The following is a 17,356-nucleotide window of genomic DNA, read 5'->3' as shown; positions in this document are numbered from 1 at the left end:
AAGGCGACGCTGGGATGTGTGGGTGGCTGTTGCGCAGGAAAGAAGGCAGAGTATTCCGGTTGCGTGTGTTCGGGCTGCACTAACAGCGCTCAGCTCGAGCGGCACGGGCTGAGGCCGCTGGATCCCGGCCTTTGACCTCCGGAGCGGGTTGCCCGCCATGAGGTCCGGAGTCGCGTGCGTCTGGGTCCGAGTTGGCCTTAGTTTGCTCGCAGCGGACTAGCAAGTGCCGAGAACCAGAAGGAGCAAAGCACAGATCCGGACCCAGCTGCGGGCGAGCGGGCGGGAAGGTGGAAAGCCTCTCCCGCTGTGGTGGGGTCCAGGCTTCATCCCCAGGACATTGACCCCAGATCAGTAAATACGGCACAGTGAAGTGAAGGAAGCAACTATCACCGGAGCCTATCTGAGGCGATGGCGCGGATCCCCGAAGGCTTCAGCTGAAGAACGAATAGGCACGGAGGCATGAAGAATTCATCTTGCCGGCGCTCGCGTACTTCTAAGTCCGCAGTAAAGTGTGATTTAATTGTAAGATATACGCAAGATCCAAAAGCTTAATATGGAAATGTTAATTATAATTTCACATTAAATGTTACTTTATATATATTGGGTTCTGTAGACTATATTGTAAAGTTTACTTTCACTTTTTGCTGTGTAGCGTAGCTACTTGAAATCACTTATGTGGTTGGTGTAAAACTTCTATAGTCTTAGACTCAAGGTTAAGAGGCTGGCATATCCAGCCGGAGCTTAGCGTAACACTGGTAGTGCCAACCGCCAGTTACCTTTACTACTGAGAAACACGTTCACCACTCCTGTCTCCTGCCCTTTTTCTGCTTTTTGATACGGTCTCCCTGTTTAGCCCAGGTCCTGACTATATTCTCAAGACCTAGACTTCTAGACATATTGACAAGTGGTGTTGGTTTAGCACTTGGCGGATGCAAGAAATCACACTAAAGGACTTTGTATATAGCTTAGTCCAGCTGTATGGCAGACTTGTCCTCAGTACTCAGAGCAGGGTGAATGGCCTAGCACTCGCTCTGTATCTCGACTTTGTCCCCATTCTTTAAGATTAAAGCCTTCTGCCACTTCTTATAGACTATAGTAGCTTCCTGACTCCATTTTGACTCTGCAGAAAGAGGTGGTTGCTGTTCCTCTTCATCCCCTGCACAGCTGTGGCCTCGGGAACTGAAATCGTACATTGTAAATGTCTGCTGCCTGGATGACAACCCCAGGGCTCTCCAGGAATCCCTATGACACAAGCATGAAAACTTCAGGAAATACCAGGGACGGTGTCAACAGGTCCTGTGTGATCCCTTCAGGCACAACCTATAGAGCATAGCTTCAGCTTCTCCCTGGAATTCCATTTCTAATAGTCCTTGGAGTCTGAGAGAGCTGGCAAAACTAAGATTAATAACCTTTTCCGCCCTTGCCTAGAGAGCTACTTGGTAAAAAAAAAAAAAAAAAAAAAAAAAACCTTCAGTGGTACATAGCTATAACCCAGCTTCTCAAGAAGCTGAGGCAGGAAAATGGAAATTAAAAATTATGTGTGCTCACTTCAGTGGGACATATACTAAAACTGGAATAATACAGAGATTGACATGGCCCTTACAAAAGGATGACATACAAACTGGTAATGTGTTCGCGCGCGCGCGCGCGCGCGTGTGTGTGTGTGTGTGTGGGTGTGTGTGTGTGTGTGTGTGTGTGTTAGGCAGACGCCATTAGCCAACCTTAGATGTCTTCCACTATTGTTCACCAACTTATCTTTCTGTACCTGCTCTTATCAATTGCCTAGACTGTTCTAGGGAATCTCCCTTTCTCTGCCTACCCAGCATGGAAGTTGTAGAACACACCAGGATTTTACATAATGCTAAGGATGCAAACCCAGGTCCATATGTTTATGACATAGACACTTCCTCTGGGCCGTCTGACCACCCCAGTGTATCATGTTTTTAAAATAAAACCTGAGCATCGTGGCATAGGTGTATAATCCCAGCCATCAGAGGCTACAGATAAAAGATCCTCAAGTTGAAGGTCAGCTGGGGGTATATAGAAAGACCCTCTCTGAAAAGAATTAAAATATACATATTAAAGGCTGGGGACTTAGTGGTAACCGTGCTTACCTAGTGTGTGCAATGCCTGAAGGGAACACTTAGAATCCTTCCCTAGTGGAGTTCAAAAGGCCACAGGGGCCAGGCCTGGTGGCATGAGCCTTTGATCTCAGCACTTGGGAGGCAGAGACAGGAGGATCTCTGTGAGTTCAAAGCCAGCCTAATCTTAGACCCTGACTCAAAAAAAGTAGGCTCCAGAGATCTCTTCTTAATCTCAGCCATGAGACCTCACCAGAGATAGGGGTCCCAGTAGCCTCAGAAATCTCCTTCAGGCCACACCAAAGACCATTCTCTCCAGCTCAGTCTGGTTTATGCAAAGACTGAAAAAGCAAGGGGCCAGCAGGATGAGGAGGAACAGTGGAGCAGAAAGAAAGCAAATGCTGTGTAAGAGCACAGGGGGAATCAGTTGCAGTGACAGGGTAGGTATGACAGTGGTACCCTAAATTCAGCTGTCCACAACCACCGGTAGGCTTTCCTACATGCTGTCTTAGAACAAGAAGTGAAGCCAAGATTAAATGTGTCTACAGCGTAAGGTTATGTCTGGTCTGTGTCATCACGCTCAGACACTATATTAGAGAACGCACATTCATAGCTGAGACAGGCTGGTGGGGAGGCCAGGGTGAAACAAACCCCTAGTGAGTGGGGACAGCACTGTCCTTGACTGACAATCAGCAAGACAAAGCTAAGGTAGAAATATCTAGAAATGGCTGTGGGAAGGGCATACGTGGGATTTGAAAGGAGAGTGTAGGAGGATAGATTTAAAAGTTACAGCAATGTGGAGTTGGAATTGGGACCTGTGCAAGAACCAGACAAGACAGAGTCCCAAAATGCCTGAGGTAAGAAATCTGTTGAGTGGAACGGTTTGGGGAGGAAGACGGAGCCTGGCTGTGTTCTCAGGCTGGTCTGATCCTCCCACTCAAGTATCTAGGACTGCAGGTGAAGCACGCAGTCGAGCAGCAGGTAGAAAAGGCTTCCAGTCACTGAGGTTCAGACAAGCAAATGACAAGCAGGAGTGTACTGTTTGACAAGGAAAAGACTGAAGAAAACTGAACGCCAAGTGATGAAAATGTGGGTTTATAAACAAAGACAAGCTTTTATGGCCTGCAGGAGGGGGTTCAAATGCATTCAATAACTTGGGCCATTTCAAAATTTCTAGTAGCTTTTGTGCAACGCAGCAATTTCCCTCAGGTTATGTACCCTGGAGCAGAGTACCCAGCTGTGCAAGGAAAAGAATGTTCATTTCATCTTCTCTCCTAGTGGAGGTGGGGGTTGGAAGAAAAGCAATCAAAATGTCATCTGCGGGAGAATTTGACAAATGAGTTTCCCCGCTAGAATACTCTAGTAATAAAAATAAATTCACTTTTACAGACATCAACATTAATTTCACGCGGTTGAGAGAAAGGGCTATAATGGATGCATATGGCACAATACCATTTAGTAGCGTTCCGTTTTATTAATACCATTTTTTTAAAGCATGAGAATGCTAAAAGCCAAATCCAGAGAAGTGTTTGCCTCCGGGTGTTGGAACAATAATCAAAAAATTGATAGGTTTCCTTGTGCTGTTGTGCTTGTGTCTTAAAGCAGACTACACTCGGGTGCTTGCGACAGTCTGTATGATTTTTCCACATCTATGATCTTTGAGTGTACATTAGCATGTGTCTGAGCCCCTACTGTGCACTGAGCAACTTGGTGGTGAAGCAAATTCAAACAAAGTAACCGAGAATAGGCAGGCTTCACTCAGAGGCTTGAGGGATGGGGAGGATGGTCACACTGGGTCTCTGGTGACCATGGCTTGAGGGTAAGTAGGCAAGACAGGACAAAGTGAAAGGAACATCATTGCTTAAGGAAAGAGGAGAGTCTGAACGGATAGGTAATATAAAAGACAACGTGTAACTGCCCTGAGTCTGTGAGTGGAATGGCCACGCCTCGGCTATCCCAGCATTCCTTCCCGTTCCTCAGCTCTGACACTCTTCCCTCTCTCCCGTGATGTTCCTTGAGGACAATGGATTAACACAGATGTTTCCTTTAGGCCTGAGTACTCAATAGTCTCTCTGAGTTGTTTTGAGTCTCTGAATTGACTGCTGCCTACTGCAAAGAGAGGCTTCTCTGAACAAGGCGAGAAACACAAATGTTTAAAAGGCAGTTTGGTAACATGTCCATTTAGCAAAACAGCTGTAGTAGGATTTTCCCTAGAGCCTATGACTTCCCCAGCCTGGACTTTTGACCAGGCGTGAATTTTTATAGTAGCAGGCATGAATTCCCTCCTGTGTAACAGGCCTCAAGTGTAATTTTAAAAGTGACTGGTTAGCCCGTGACAGTCACACCACTCTGCTACAACTTGCCTAGCAGTTCAGGTACTATAGCATTCGGGGTCCCCCTGTGGCAAAGCCTGGGAAATTCAGGACAGTTCCTCCTTATCTCTGGCTGTTGTGTTTGTTCTCTGCACATTCTACACAGGAATTGCAAGCAAGATGAAGAGCTCTGGTTGACCCCAGGTGCCTCAGAGACTTACCCACCTGCATTTGCTCCACAGGAGCTGACATACTTCTGTGGCAGCTGCCCAGTATGAGGGATGTGATGGTTTGGAAGTGAGATGTCCCTCGCAGGCTCCTGTATGTAAATCCTTAGTCCCCAGCTGCTGGTGGCTTTAGGGAAATGTGAAACTTTTAGGAAGCCGGGCCTCGGTAAGGGAAGCATATCATTGGGGGCATACTTAATGGAAGTAGCCTGACCCAGGCTCTCTCCGATGCCTATACAATGTAATCAGACTGGGACAGCTCCTACTCTATCCTCTCACACTACGAGTCAAGATCAATCCTTCTCCCTTAAACTAAGTGTTCTTCTCACTACAACAACAAAGCAGGAAGCATGTGATGAAGACTAGTCAGTGTATTAAATGTCTGTCAAAAATACAGTTGAAATGAAAAAAAAAGTATATGTAGCGTGTCTGAAGAGGAGTTAATATACAAAAACCTTGTAAGTAAGAAGATCAAAAACATCCACACAGGGGCCTGGAGAGGTGGCTCAGCGGTTAAGGGCACTGACTGCTCTTCCAGAGGTCCTGAGATCAATTCCCAGCAACCACATGGTGGCTCACAACCATCTGTAATGGAATACAATGTCTTCTGGTGTGTCTGAAGATAACTACAGTGTACTCATACATAAAATAAACAATCTTTTTTTAAAAAATCTATACAGAAATAGATATAATTTTTATAATTAAGTATGTGTTTTAGGAAAAGCAAAATGAATCAAGACATTTAAAAAGGAAATACAAATTGTAAACAAATAAAAACAGGACACATGGCACAAACCTGTAATGTCAGCACCCAAGAAGTACAAACAGAAAGGCCTGCCTGGGCTGCACAGTGATACCATCCCTCAAGAAAAAAATGAGACTTAAAAAGTTGATAGAAAATACATGAAATAGCATTCATCTCTAGATTGACAAAGATTAAAAAGAATGATGTATAGCCAGGTACCGAAGAGACTGAGACAAAAGGATTGCAAGTTCAAGGCCAGCATGTAAAACTTAGCAGGACCCTGTCTCAACATTTTAAAGTTTAAACATTAAAAGGACTGTGGGTATAATTCTAGATAGGGTGATTACCTACCAGGCTTGAGAAGCCAGGTTCAACACACTCAGTAACAGAATAGGTATGGAGATGCATGCCTTTAATCATACCACTTGAGGAGGCAGGTGGATTTCTGTGAGTTCAAGGCCAGCCTGCTCTATATAGAGAGTTCCAGGACAGCCCAGGGCTACATAACAAGACCCTTTCTCTAAACAAATAATACTCAGTAAAACACACACACACACACACACACACACACACACACACACGACAAGGCTATTATGACTGCTAAGACGCATCACAGTCATTGAGAGCGTAAACCAGGACCACATTTCTACAGTGCCATTTGACAAACTGGATGAGTTGAGAACTCTACAAATGTACAAACTTCTTGCACTTCAGCGTCTAGGAGTTTACCCTAAAGAGTTGAACGAAGAGACGCACATCTTAAGTGCCACTATTGAAAACTGAAAAATCACTGTCATATGTCCAACTGTAAAAGCGGAGGACTGAATGAACTGTGACACAGCTGCCAGTGCAGGGCAAAGTAACCTTCAAAATAAAAACTCTGTCTCAAAATAAAAAGTAAAAAGAAGGCTGGGATAGTTCAGTAGCTGAGCAGGAACTCAGTATTCATGAGGGTCTAGGTCGCTAGAAGAATAGAAATCATTTATAGGCTACTATTAATTGGAAAGATATATTTCCATCTTTTGTTAGATTGTGTTATACGTGTAGACTGAGAAGATTCTAGAACTCCATTGTATGAGGTAAAATGTTTCCAGATGAACAAAACATACACTGACTTAAACAATCACAGGAAGTTACTGGTTGAGCAATGGAAAAAGAAGTAGGAATAAGTCACATTTGGATATAGCCAGCCCAGGCTTCAGATCCATTTAGGAACCAGGCTCTTGCCACTGGCCTCCTTCCTGTGGTAATAAAAGCTGCAAACTGGCTTCCCTAATGATCATAGGATGGCTGCCAGTACCCACTGGTGCTGCAGGCATTCTAGTTCAGAGCCAGTAAGAGCTTGCTGTGTAGTAATGAGCCCAGCCCTAAGCCAAGTGTGGTGCCCAGGAAGATACCTGCACTACCTGGCTTCAGCTTAGATACCAGTTGTCTCTCTGTATCTACAGGTTCCACGTCTGACTTTTGTCTTTCCCTAAGTAGAACAGTATGACAACTACCTCATAGATTTGCATTGTATTGGGTATTATGTAATCTATGACTAAAGTCCATGGGAAGGCATGTGTAGGCTCTGTGCAAATACTGTACCGTGTGTGTGTGTGTGTGTGTGTGTGTGTGTGTGTGTGTGTTGGTATGCACGTGCACGTCAAATATCTTGTTCAGTACCTTTCCACCTTTTTTTTTTTTTTTTTTTTTTTTTTGGTTTTTTGAGACAGGGTTTCTCTGTATAGCCTTGGCTGTCCTGGAACTCACTCTGTAGACCAGGCTGGCCTCAAACTCAGAAATCCGCCTGCCTCTGCCTCCCAAGTGCTGGGATTAAAGGCATGCGCCACCATTGCCCGGCTTCCACCTTATTTTTTGAGACAGAGTCTCTCACTGAGCCTGGAACACACTGATTTAGTCAGCAAACCCCAGGAACCCCTCTGTTAATACCTCTCCAGCCCTGGAATTACAGACATGAGCCACTATGCCCAGTTTTTTTACATGTGCAACAAACACTTAGCTGTAAGCCATTTCCCTAGCCACGCTCTTTTATACAAGAGACGGACTGACCTGACGCATCTGGTAATTTTCGAGGGGGGGGGCGGTCGCTGTAGTCTCCATGGATGCTAAAGGCTGGCTAAACTTGCCATCCCTAAAGCAATCACTCTGTGAAGAGGCAGGCCCATACTTTGATTGGTTTATACCACTCACCCCTGGACACCGAGTAGGGGCAGCACTTCTCCGTCCCCCACGTCCACTAAAATGCAGGGCTTTGTGGGAGATGGATGGCCGTTCGAATCCACTTCAACAAAACACCATAATGTTAATAGTCCTGCCTGGGTTGGAGGTTAGCTAGGGACAAGTTATCTATCAGGATACATGTGATATATAAGAAGTTTCAGAAATCTCTTATGAAGCTTGCCTTGCATGATCACTCATCAATTTTACTACGGTGAAGGTTTTCCATAGAAGAGGCTAGCCATGCCTTTTTCTTTTCCTTTTTCATTTTTTTAGATTTAAATTTATTTTAATTTATGTGTATGGTGCTTTGCCTGAATGCATGTCTGTGCATCATGTGTATGCAGTACCCACAGAGACCAGAAGAGGGCATTGGATTCCCTGGAAGTGGAGTTACAGACCGCAGGAGCCACTGTGAGGGTGCAGGAAATCCAACTTCGAGAAGAACAGCCAGTGCTCTTAACTGCTAGGCCATCTCTCTAGCTGTCTTAGTTGGAGTTTTATTGCTAAGAAAAGACACCATGACCAAGGAAACTCTTCTAAAGGCAAACAGTTAATTGGGACTGACTTACAATTTCAGAGGTTCAGTCCATTATCATCATGGCGGGAAACATGGCAGCATGCAGGCAGACGTGGTGCTGGAGAAGCCCAGTTCTACATCTTGATCTGAAGGCAGCCAAAAGACTATCTTACACACTGAGAGACGCCTGAGCATAGAAACCTCAAAACCCACCCCCCTACAGTGACACACTTCCTCCAACAAGGCCACACCTACTGTAACAAGGTACACCTCCTACTAGTGCAACTCCCCATGGGCCAAGCATTCAAACACATGAGTCTATGGGGGCCAAACCTATTCAAACCACCACACCAGCCCATTGTAATTTCTTCATGTCAGCATCTCCTGTTGCCAGTGAGGTTCGATCACTGCAGGTTTTCTGCAAATGGGGTTTGAAGAGTTCCATCCTTTATCAGATGCCTGATAGTTTGTCTATTTTCTATCATATTTAAATTGTCTTACTGTAAAAACAAAAGAGGATCCAGGACAGGTATTCTAGAGGGCCGTATCTGGTACGTTGAGCAAGCTACGATGACCAGGGGCTTTCAGGATGAATGTACCACAAGTAAACAGGTAAGTCAGAAAGAGCTCCCTAGCAGCAGAGAAGCCCCATGAGAGCTCCTGCCCAGGAGCTACACACCCTGGTGAGCAGCCCCTCCAACCCCCTGCACATGGCTCCTTAGTGTTGTCTCATCCTAACTGACCCCAGGCTCTCCAGAGTGACACATGGAGAAGCAGTGAGTGTCTGACACTGTGAGTTGTCCCCAAAGGCAACAGCTGTCAAATGGGCGGCTCAGGGTGTGGGGTGGGGGGATGGGGCGGTGCCTTGCTTTGTGCAAGAGGACGTCTACACAGAGGGAGAACAAACCCAAACAGGCAGCAGCTGAAAGGAAGGAAACCATCAGTGGAGGTTTTGCAACCTGGATCCAACTCTTCCCGAGTCCCTCTCACCTTGCTCTTAATTACAGGAAAAAACGTTAAGGTGACCTTGATGACACACAGTGCAGCTGGGAAGAGGCCCTGGAGGCCAGTCCTGGACAGGCTCCACCTTCAGCTCTCCCTGGCTTCCCGCTTCCTGCCCCCTTTCATCCTTAAGCTACTGTGGTCTTCACAACTCCAGGTACTGAAGGAGAGAACAGTCTCCTAGGGTGGAAACACCCAGCCTCCACCACATCTTTAACCCAAGGGCTATGATGGTAGTGACAGAAGCCATGACCAGTGACTAGGGCCAGGGTCAGCCCTACAGCTAGCCCTTTCTTGCTGTAAGACAAGGATTGGGCTAAGGGCAGCCTACCGCGAGGGAAGAGCCCTATTCAGAAAGAATGAGGCCGGGCGGTGGTGGCGCACGCCTTTAATCCCAGCACTTGGGAGGCAAAGGCAGGTGGATTTCTGAGTTCAAGGTCAGCCTGGTCTACAGAGTGAGTTCCAGGCAGCCAGGGCTACACAGAGAAACTCTGTCTCGAAAAAACCAAAAAAAAAAAAAAAAAAAAAGAAAGAAAAGAAAGAATGAATGTTGTGGGCTGCCTGGGGTGCTGCTCAATAAGAAAACATCATGTGACAGATGACAAGCCTGGGCAGTGTCAAGGAGCCCCACAGAAGCAGGACTTCTTATGCCTGCATAGAACCCAAGGTCCTCCCCTAACCAGTTTTCTGTTTTTTTCTGAGACAGGATTTCACTGTAGACCAGGCTGGCCTTGAACTCACAGCTTCAGGGCTGGGTCACATTGCTTCCACCCTAGTCCTTTCTGGTGCAGACTTTATATTGTTGGGAGGGGTGGAGACATGGCCTGGGTTTCACCTTTCCTGCCTATAAAGTGGAGATTATGGCTTCTGCCCTGCCCAACCCGCAGACCTTCTGTCAAGATCTGGGGGGAGGCAGAGGAATGGGGGAGGAACTGGAGTAGAGAGAGAGGATAAAGGGAACAGACAGCTGAGTCAGAGCCTCCTCTTGTTTAAAGCCTAAATTGAGCAACTGGATAATATCCTTAACCCTAGGCTACCCCTTGTGGGCTCTCAGCTCAGGACTCATTCCTAAGGGCTGTCAGAGCTGGAATGTGGCTTTCAGACACCAGGAAGATGCCAGGGAGGGCCTGGCAGACAGAGCAGGAGCCAGCTTGAGAGCACACCCTACCCACTTCCTTATTTCTCTCCTACTCGTGTCAGTCACTGGCCCCAGATGCTGCTATTGCCCGTCCCAGCCACAGCTGGTTTTCCTACATGCCAAGTGCCCTGCCCATGACACAGCAGGGACTATGAAAGCCAAGGAAGAGGACCCTGACTCCCACCAGCTTCCCCCAGGAATCTCCCCCAACAATGGCTGCCAGTTCTCCTCCGGAGAACTTCCTCTTTCTCTCCCTTTCCTCAATGCTCTCTGTATTGACTTCAGGACCCTTTCAACCTATTGCTGAGACCCCCTGGAACCCCATAGCCCCAGGGTGTCCAACCCCTGTTTCCGGGGTCTACTTCAGTTTGTGCCTTCCACCAGAAGCTTCCAAGTCCCGAGTGAGTGCCAGTTGATTTGATGATGTCTTTCTGGAGCATCTGTAAGATCCCAGAGCTGTCTCTTAGGTGGCCCAAGCTTCATGGGCATATTCGAGCATATCCTACCCAGCCTCTCTCTGAGCCTAGCCACGCCCATCTGTAAAAGAGGGAACCAGCTCCATCTTGCATACCTCATAAGTAAAGATCAAAACAGCAACAACTGGAGAATTGCCCTACTGAGATGCAATCTCTTGCCAACTCCTAGGACTGAGATTTAGATAGCACAAAGGCAACTCAGCAGACACCTCTTCCAAGAAGGATTCTGAGAATCAGTAGGAATGAGGGTCCCCAGTACCCGACAGATCCTCCTCAAGTCCATGAACAATCAGATGGCACCATGCCAGGCTCAGTTCCACTTCCTTAAGGCACAATGCATGGGTGAGTGGCCACAGAGGATTCCTGCCCTGGCTGTCAGCTGCTCCTGCTGTCCTAATTCAGAGACTGTTGGTCCTCATGGAATGGTGGCAGCCTGGAAAAGGGGCTCTTTCTTTTTCCTTTTTTATGTAACTTTTTTTGATTCTTTGTTAATGTCACATCATACACCCCAATCCCACTCATCTCCCCATCCCTTAGTATTTACCCTCAGCCCTTGCAACCTCCCCTACAAAAGAAAATAAATAAAAAACAGAAAACAAGGGCTGGAGAGGTGGCTCAGTGGTTAAAAGCACTGACTGCTCTGCCAGAGGTCCTGAGTTCAATTCCCAGCAACCACACGGTGGCTCACAACCATCTGTAATGGGATCTGATGCACTCTTCTGGTGTGTGTCTGAAGACAGCTGCAGTGTACTCATATAAATAAAACATAAATAAATCTTTTAAAAAATTAGAAATCAAAAACAAAGCAAAAAGAATCCCTCCAACAACCAAAAGTCTCATTATGGAAGCTGTAGTGTGTCACAGCGTGTCACACTGCATACTCTTTTTTGTCCACGCATCTTTACTTGCAATGAGTCATTGGTTTTGTTCAAGGCCTCTGGCTTCTGCTATGCTATCTACACTGAATCTTCACCAGGACTCCTCTCCGATATCCTGTTGTTGCCCTGTGTCCTGTACATCCTGTAGCATTGGATCTGCAGGACCTGCAGGGGGTCTCTTTCTAACGTCTCTCTATGGCTATAGTCACAATGACACACTGTCATGTTTGCTTCAGGCTATTTTCTTTTCTAGAGAGGAAGAGGGTGGATTTCTTTCTGTACAAGTTTAGGCAGGAAGCAAAGCAAGCTCTGTGCACCTAAAACTTGCCTCTCAGACACAGACTTGTTGCTCCCAGGACTGTCACAGAATGTACACAACAAACAGCACTTGGCCAAGTGACTGGGGGCCAAGGAGACGACCAGAAAGCCTTAGAGAATCACAGATGGTAGGAAATTCCATTGCTCTATCCTGAACTGTCCCCTTGCAAGTGGGCAAGCTGGGGCCTAGAGACCAGCGAATCATTCAAGCAAGTCATGAACTGTCCCTACACTGCTAGCTGAGGCTACGGCTGGAGCCCCTTTACTCTGTGTACGTGTGCGTGTGCATTTACACATGTGTGCATTTACATGTGGCAGAGGGTATGTATAGAAGGCACAGGCTGGTGTCAGGTGTTTGGTGTGGGGGAAAGGGAGTGTCTCTGAAGGCCCATGCTGAGGCATCCCTTCCCCCTGAGGGACCAGCCACATACAATAGTATAGTATAAAAGAGTTTATTCAGGGCATGGGGCGGGGAGTTGAGAAGGTAGTAGAGACAGAGAAAGAGAGAGTAAAGTAGTAGAGGCAGGCCATGAGCACATGGAGAGAGAGGAGAGGGCAATGGGGAGAGAGAAGGTAAGGGACAAGAGGACAGAGAAGGAGCAAGAAGGCAAGAGAGAGAGGAGGGGGGCAAGCAGCCCCTTTTATATTGAGTCAGGCACACCTGACTGTTGCCAGGTAACTGTGAGGTGGAGCCTAGACAAAATGCCAACATCAGGTACCTACCTCAGTTTCTTTCTACATTGCTTTTCTTTTTTTTTCTTTCACAGAACCTGAACCTGAGCAAACACCAGGGATGCCCCCTGTCTCCACCTCCCCAGCTCTGGAATTACAAGCGCATGCCACCTCACCCAATGTTTTTTGAGTGGGTTCTGGGGTTTGAACTTGAATCCTCACGCTTCTGTGGCTGGCGCTTTACCAACTAGAGCCACCTCCCCAGCTCTACACTTTGTTTTTATTTTAAACCATTATTTAATCATTCATTTGTTCATTTATATTCATCTCCAGCGCTGGAGATGAAGCTGAGAGCTTTGTGACTGCTTTGATGCCAAGCCACACCCTATCTCTGCCTCTCCACTCTGGCCAGAGTGAGCACCCTCCTCCCTCCAAGGAAGGCAGGACAAAAGAGAGAGGATCAAGGTCAGAACACAGCAGAGAGGGTGGAGGAGGAAGAGGAGGAAGAAGAAGAGGAGGAGAAGGAGGAGGAAGAGGAAGAGGAGGAGGAGGAGAGAATGTGAGGATACAGATGGGTAAGGGTCTTTCTGAGACTCCTCTCTTAGGCCAGGAATGGTTTCTGGGGCTGTGACTGGCCACAGGCCAGAAAGGTATTCCTAACAGAGACTAATCTACATTCTGACACCCCAGGAACAGCTAGCTACAGGGCAGCCCAGCAGCCTGGGCTCTGTTTACTGAGAGCCAAACTTCTATTTGAATGTGGGAGCACATTCCAAGCCCCATAGTCAGCACATAGGACTCAGAGACACCATGCCTCCCCTCCCCCCATTCCTGTATCTTCTTGTCTGCTTTCAGGGGAAAGAGAGCCAAACAAGAGAGAGGAAAGGCCAGCATCATCTGGCTGGACCATAGAGGTCCCTTGGCTTCCAGCCAGGGACCACTTGCACCCACCTACCCACTTGTGACAGAGGGAAGCCACTGTTTTGAATAGACAGTAGCAGAGACTGGCTGCAGTGACAACCCTGAAGACCCTAAGTCAGGTCCCACTCAGATACTGATCCCCTCAACTGTCTTTTGAGGTAAGGGCTGTAAACAAGTACATTGGGTCCCTGCTCTTGGGTGGGACAGAATAAGGCCCCCACTATGTTGTACTGTCCAGTTTGAGAACCAGCTGGGTTTGATCATGTCACTGAGGATGGTGTGAAATATGCAGGTTCTCTCCTGGTCCAGCCCCAAACTTATGGAATCAGCATCAGTGTGTTGGGGAGGGGCAGGGAGTGTTGTGCCTCCTCATCCTGATGCTCTCATGAGCAAGCGCACAGTTCGATGTGTTCCCCGGGGGAAGGGACCTCACATTCCTGCCCATCACGGGAGGAAGAATGGATGGAATTTTCCACATCCCAGACTGTCAGAGGCTGTGGCCCATTTGCAAGCCATGCTGATGAGCTAATTAGAGCTGCTGGTCTATTTCTGCTCAGTACCTAAATGAGGTCACCAGCGTGGTGTGCCTACAAAGAGCCTGGTGAGGAGACTAAGGGTGGCTGGGCCAGCAGGTGGGCTTCATCTCTGAGGAGGGTTGTGGGACCTGGAATTTTGGATTTAGGGCTGAATATTGGATGAAGGTCTCAAAGTAAGGAAGCCAGAGTTGTCCCAGCAGGATAAGAGGAGTGGTCACCTCAGCCAGCCCAAATTGTCCTCATGTAGCTATTCCTGGTTTCTCTCTCTCTCTCTTTCTCTCTCTCTTTCTTTTTTAAAGATTTATTTTTTTTTTATTTATATGAGTACACTGCAGCTGTCTTCAGACACACACCAGAGGAGTGCATCAGATGGCTGTGAACCACCGTGTGGTTTCTGGAATTGAACTCAGGACCTCTAGCAGGGCAATCAGTGCTCTTAACCGCTGAGTCATCTCTCCAGCCCTCTTTGTTTCTTTTTAAGACATGGTTTCTCTGTGTAGCCCTGGCTGTCCTGGAACTCACTCTGTAGACCAGGCTGGCCTCGAACTCAGAGATCCTCCTGCCTCTGCCTCCTGAATGCTGAGATTAAATACGTGTGCCACCACCATGTCTTAGGAACTCACCTATCATGCCCCACAAAAGACCAGCATCTGGGTCCTTGAATTGCTCTTCCTCTCAGCATCAGTAAGCCCTGCCCTCCTCCGTGTGGGACAGGAACCTGCACCTGTCCGTGACCACAACTGCCATCTCAACCTGGCACTCACTCCAGAGGCCTTTCTACCCCTAACACCAGGCTCAGGGATCATGATTTTATGACTCCCAGATGTCTCCACTGGACTCCCAAACTATGGGTTCTCATTTTGTGGATTCCTTTAGTGAGGTCTATACTATATCAAGAGCTGTGTGTGTGTATACTGGCTATCCTAGGCAACAGCATGGCATCCCATATGGTGGGTCTTAAGGTCTATGTTTACAGAGTGTGGAAGCAATGTATGGTGTTTCTTCAGAAATGCATTTGGCAATGTCCAGAGGTGATTTATTCCTATCATACTGGGAGCCATTATGGGCATCTAGTGAGTGGAAGCATCCCACAGTGCTGGAGACAGCCCTACCACAAGGAAGGCAATACTTGCCTGAGAGATGCTGCTGAGGGTACTCGGCTACTGGCAGGCAGAGCCTGGGGTTGAATTCTAGTCTTTGCCCACTTGGATCTGAGATTTGACTCTCAGTTCTCATGCAGAAAAGCTGAGGCTTCAAAGGAGGGATGAGGGCAGACTCTCATCACTAACAGACACAAAGATGGGTCTCCAAAGCCACCCTTCCCTCTCTAGAATCCTGCCATCCTCCTGGCTGTCTTGCCAGGGCCATAGTGTCCTCTTGGGATCCCCTCTCCTGCTTCTTCAGCTATCCTTACATGTTGTGGGTAGCAAGGCTACTAGTCACCCACAGAACTGCTTTGGAGAAGAGAGCCTGGAGAGGCAGTTATAATGATGTTGGCACAGTGGGTACACATCAGGACTATCCTGGTAAACAAAGGCATGGGGCTCCCTGGGCAGATCAAGAGTCACATGCTCATGGAGCAGCAGTCTCAAATGTGACCTCCGGCCTAGACACACAACCCCATTGGCTTCTTGGAACACTTTTCTCACACAACAAAAGGCACCCACCCACCCAGACACGATGCTAGGCATGTGTGGGACCCAGACCCTTATTGCCCACACCCTGTCAATCACTATAGACCTCAGTTCTGCTTTGGAACCACTCTGATCCAATCTACTCTGACTGGTCTAGAATACCTCAATCTGACACAGAAACTACCTGTGTTTTTCTGTTTTATTTCCAGTGCTGGGAATCAAACCCAAGGAAGACAGAGAGGCAGACAGAGGTGGAACTGGCGAAGGGGATAAATAAACAGCAATGAGAAGTCAAGCGAGAAGAAAGGTTTGTAAGTAACGCGGATCAGATCTGCTTTCTCCCAGATAAGCTAGGCCAAAGCCAGCGAGGCGATTTACACCAACTATGATACTTCAGTGCGAAAGCAGCTCTCACCTCAGTGGGAATAGGAGATAAATTATCCCAAACCTAAATTTAAGTGACCATAGCCTAGGAACACAGATTTAGGTTACTCCAAACTCTGTTTCAACATGAAGTAGTTTCATAAACTCTTTATAGTCAAAAATGAAGAAAGTCATAAATCAAGGATGCCTTTCAAGTACATTGGTGAGGGCATCAGAGAGACAGCTGCAGCAAAGAAATCTCAACCACGGGCCGCAGATGGTGTCCGATAATTCTTCACTGTGAGGCTGGTGGAAGTTAGTGGTCTGCCAAGTCAACACATTCCAAGAGGGCTTTATCTGTTAGTCTTAGAGCATTAGGTCCGATCCAGAGGTGAGCAAGGAATGGCTATTGGGGCCTGAAGATAGTCCAAGATAATTGTAAGTAGGTCCTGGATCTGTAACATTCCAAGCTGTCCACAGTCACTGGGGTTCTGACCAGTCAATCTGCCTTGCAGGAAGTTTGGTGGAAGGCACAGCTTCTTTGTGTAAATTTTTGTTTCCAGATGGCTACAGCCAACAGAGAACCATAACCAACAGAGGAAACGTGCAAAGGCTGGAAGCTTCTGTGCCCTTCTGGGTTTGTCAGGCAGTGAGGCTGAATGAGAAACAGTCTGATGATTCCTCAAACAGCTAAACAGAAAGGGGCAGAAGACACAACAATCCTATTCCTCTGTGTATCCAGAAAAAACTCGTCTCTGGATGTCCAGAGGCACATCATTCCTACAGCCAAAGAGTTCGGGCAACCCAATGCTCATCAACTCATGAGTGAATAAATCAATGCAGCACACCATGACAGGATACTAGGCAGCCACAGGAAGAGTGGAGACAGACAGAAAACGTGGACAGACCTTGTAGTGGTTTAAATATGCTTGGCCCATTGAAAGTGGCACTACTAGGAGGTGTGGCCTTGTTGAAATGGGTGTGGTCTTGCTGGAGGAAGTGTGTCACTGTATGGGTGGGCTTTGAGGGCTCCTAGGCATAGGCTCCGCCCACTGTGGAAGAGAGACCCTCCTCCTGGCTGCCTTCAGAAGATAGGTCTCTTCCTGGCTGCCTTAAGATCAAGATGCAGAACTCTCAGCTCCTTCTCCAGCACCATGTCTGCCTGGATGCTGCCATGCTTCCCAACATGATGATAACGGACTGAACCTCTGAACCTGTAAGCCAGTATCAATTAAATGTTGTCCTTATAAGAGTTGCCTTGGTCATGATGTCTCTTCACAGTAATAAAACCCCAAGACAGACCTTGAAAGTGT

General features: G+C 47.3%; 1 long non-coding RNA gene across 2 annotated transcripts; it reads left to right on the top strand.

The window, feature by feature from the left end:
* Positions 1-326: 326 nt before the first annotated feature.
* On the top strand, positions 327-17,297 carry LOC117719025 (uncharacterized). 2 transcript variants are annotated; one of them, XR_004608121.2, is made up of 6 exons: positions 327-522; positions 9,113-9,264; positions 12,923-13,164; positions 13,445-13,668; positions 15,890-15,987; positions 16,607-17,297. It is a non-coding gene; the product is annotated as an uncharacterized LOC117719025 (long non-coding RNA). The 2 variants fall into 2 exon arrangements; XR_013103414.1 differs by having other exon boundaries at positions 12,685-13,164.
* Positions 17,298-17,356: the final 59 nt, after the last annotated feature.

Source organism: Arvicanthis niloticus, chromosome 13 (genome assembly GCF_011762505.2).
Source record: "Arvicanthis niloticus isolate mArvNil1 chromosome 13, mArvNil1.pat.X, whole genome shotgun sequence".
In the NCBI taxonomy this organism is placed as follows: domain Eukaryota; kingdom Metazoa; phylum Chordata; class Mammalia; order Rodentia; family Muridae; genus Arvicanthis; species Arvicanthis niloticus.
This window is presented reverse-complemented; position numbering and strand designations above follow the sequence as displayed.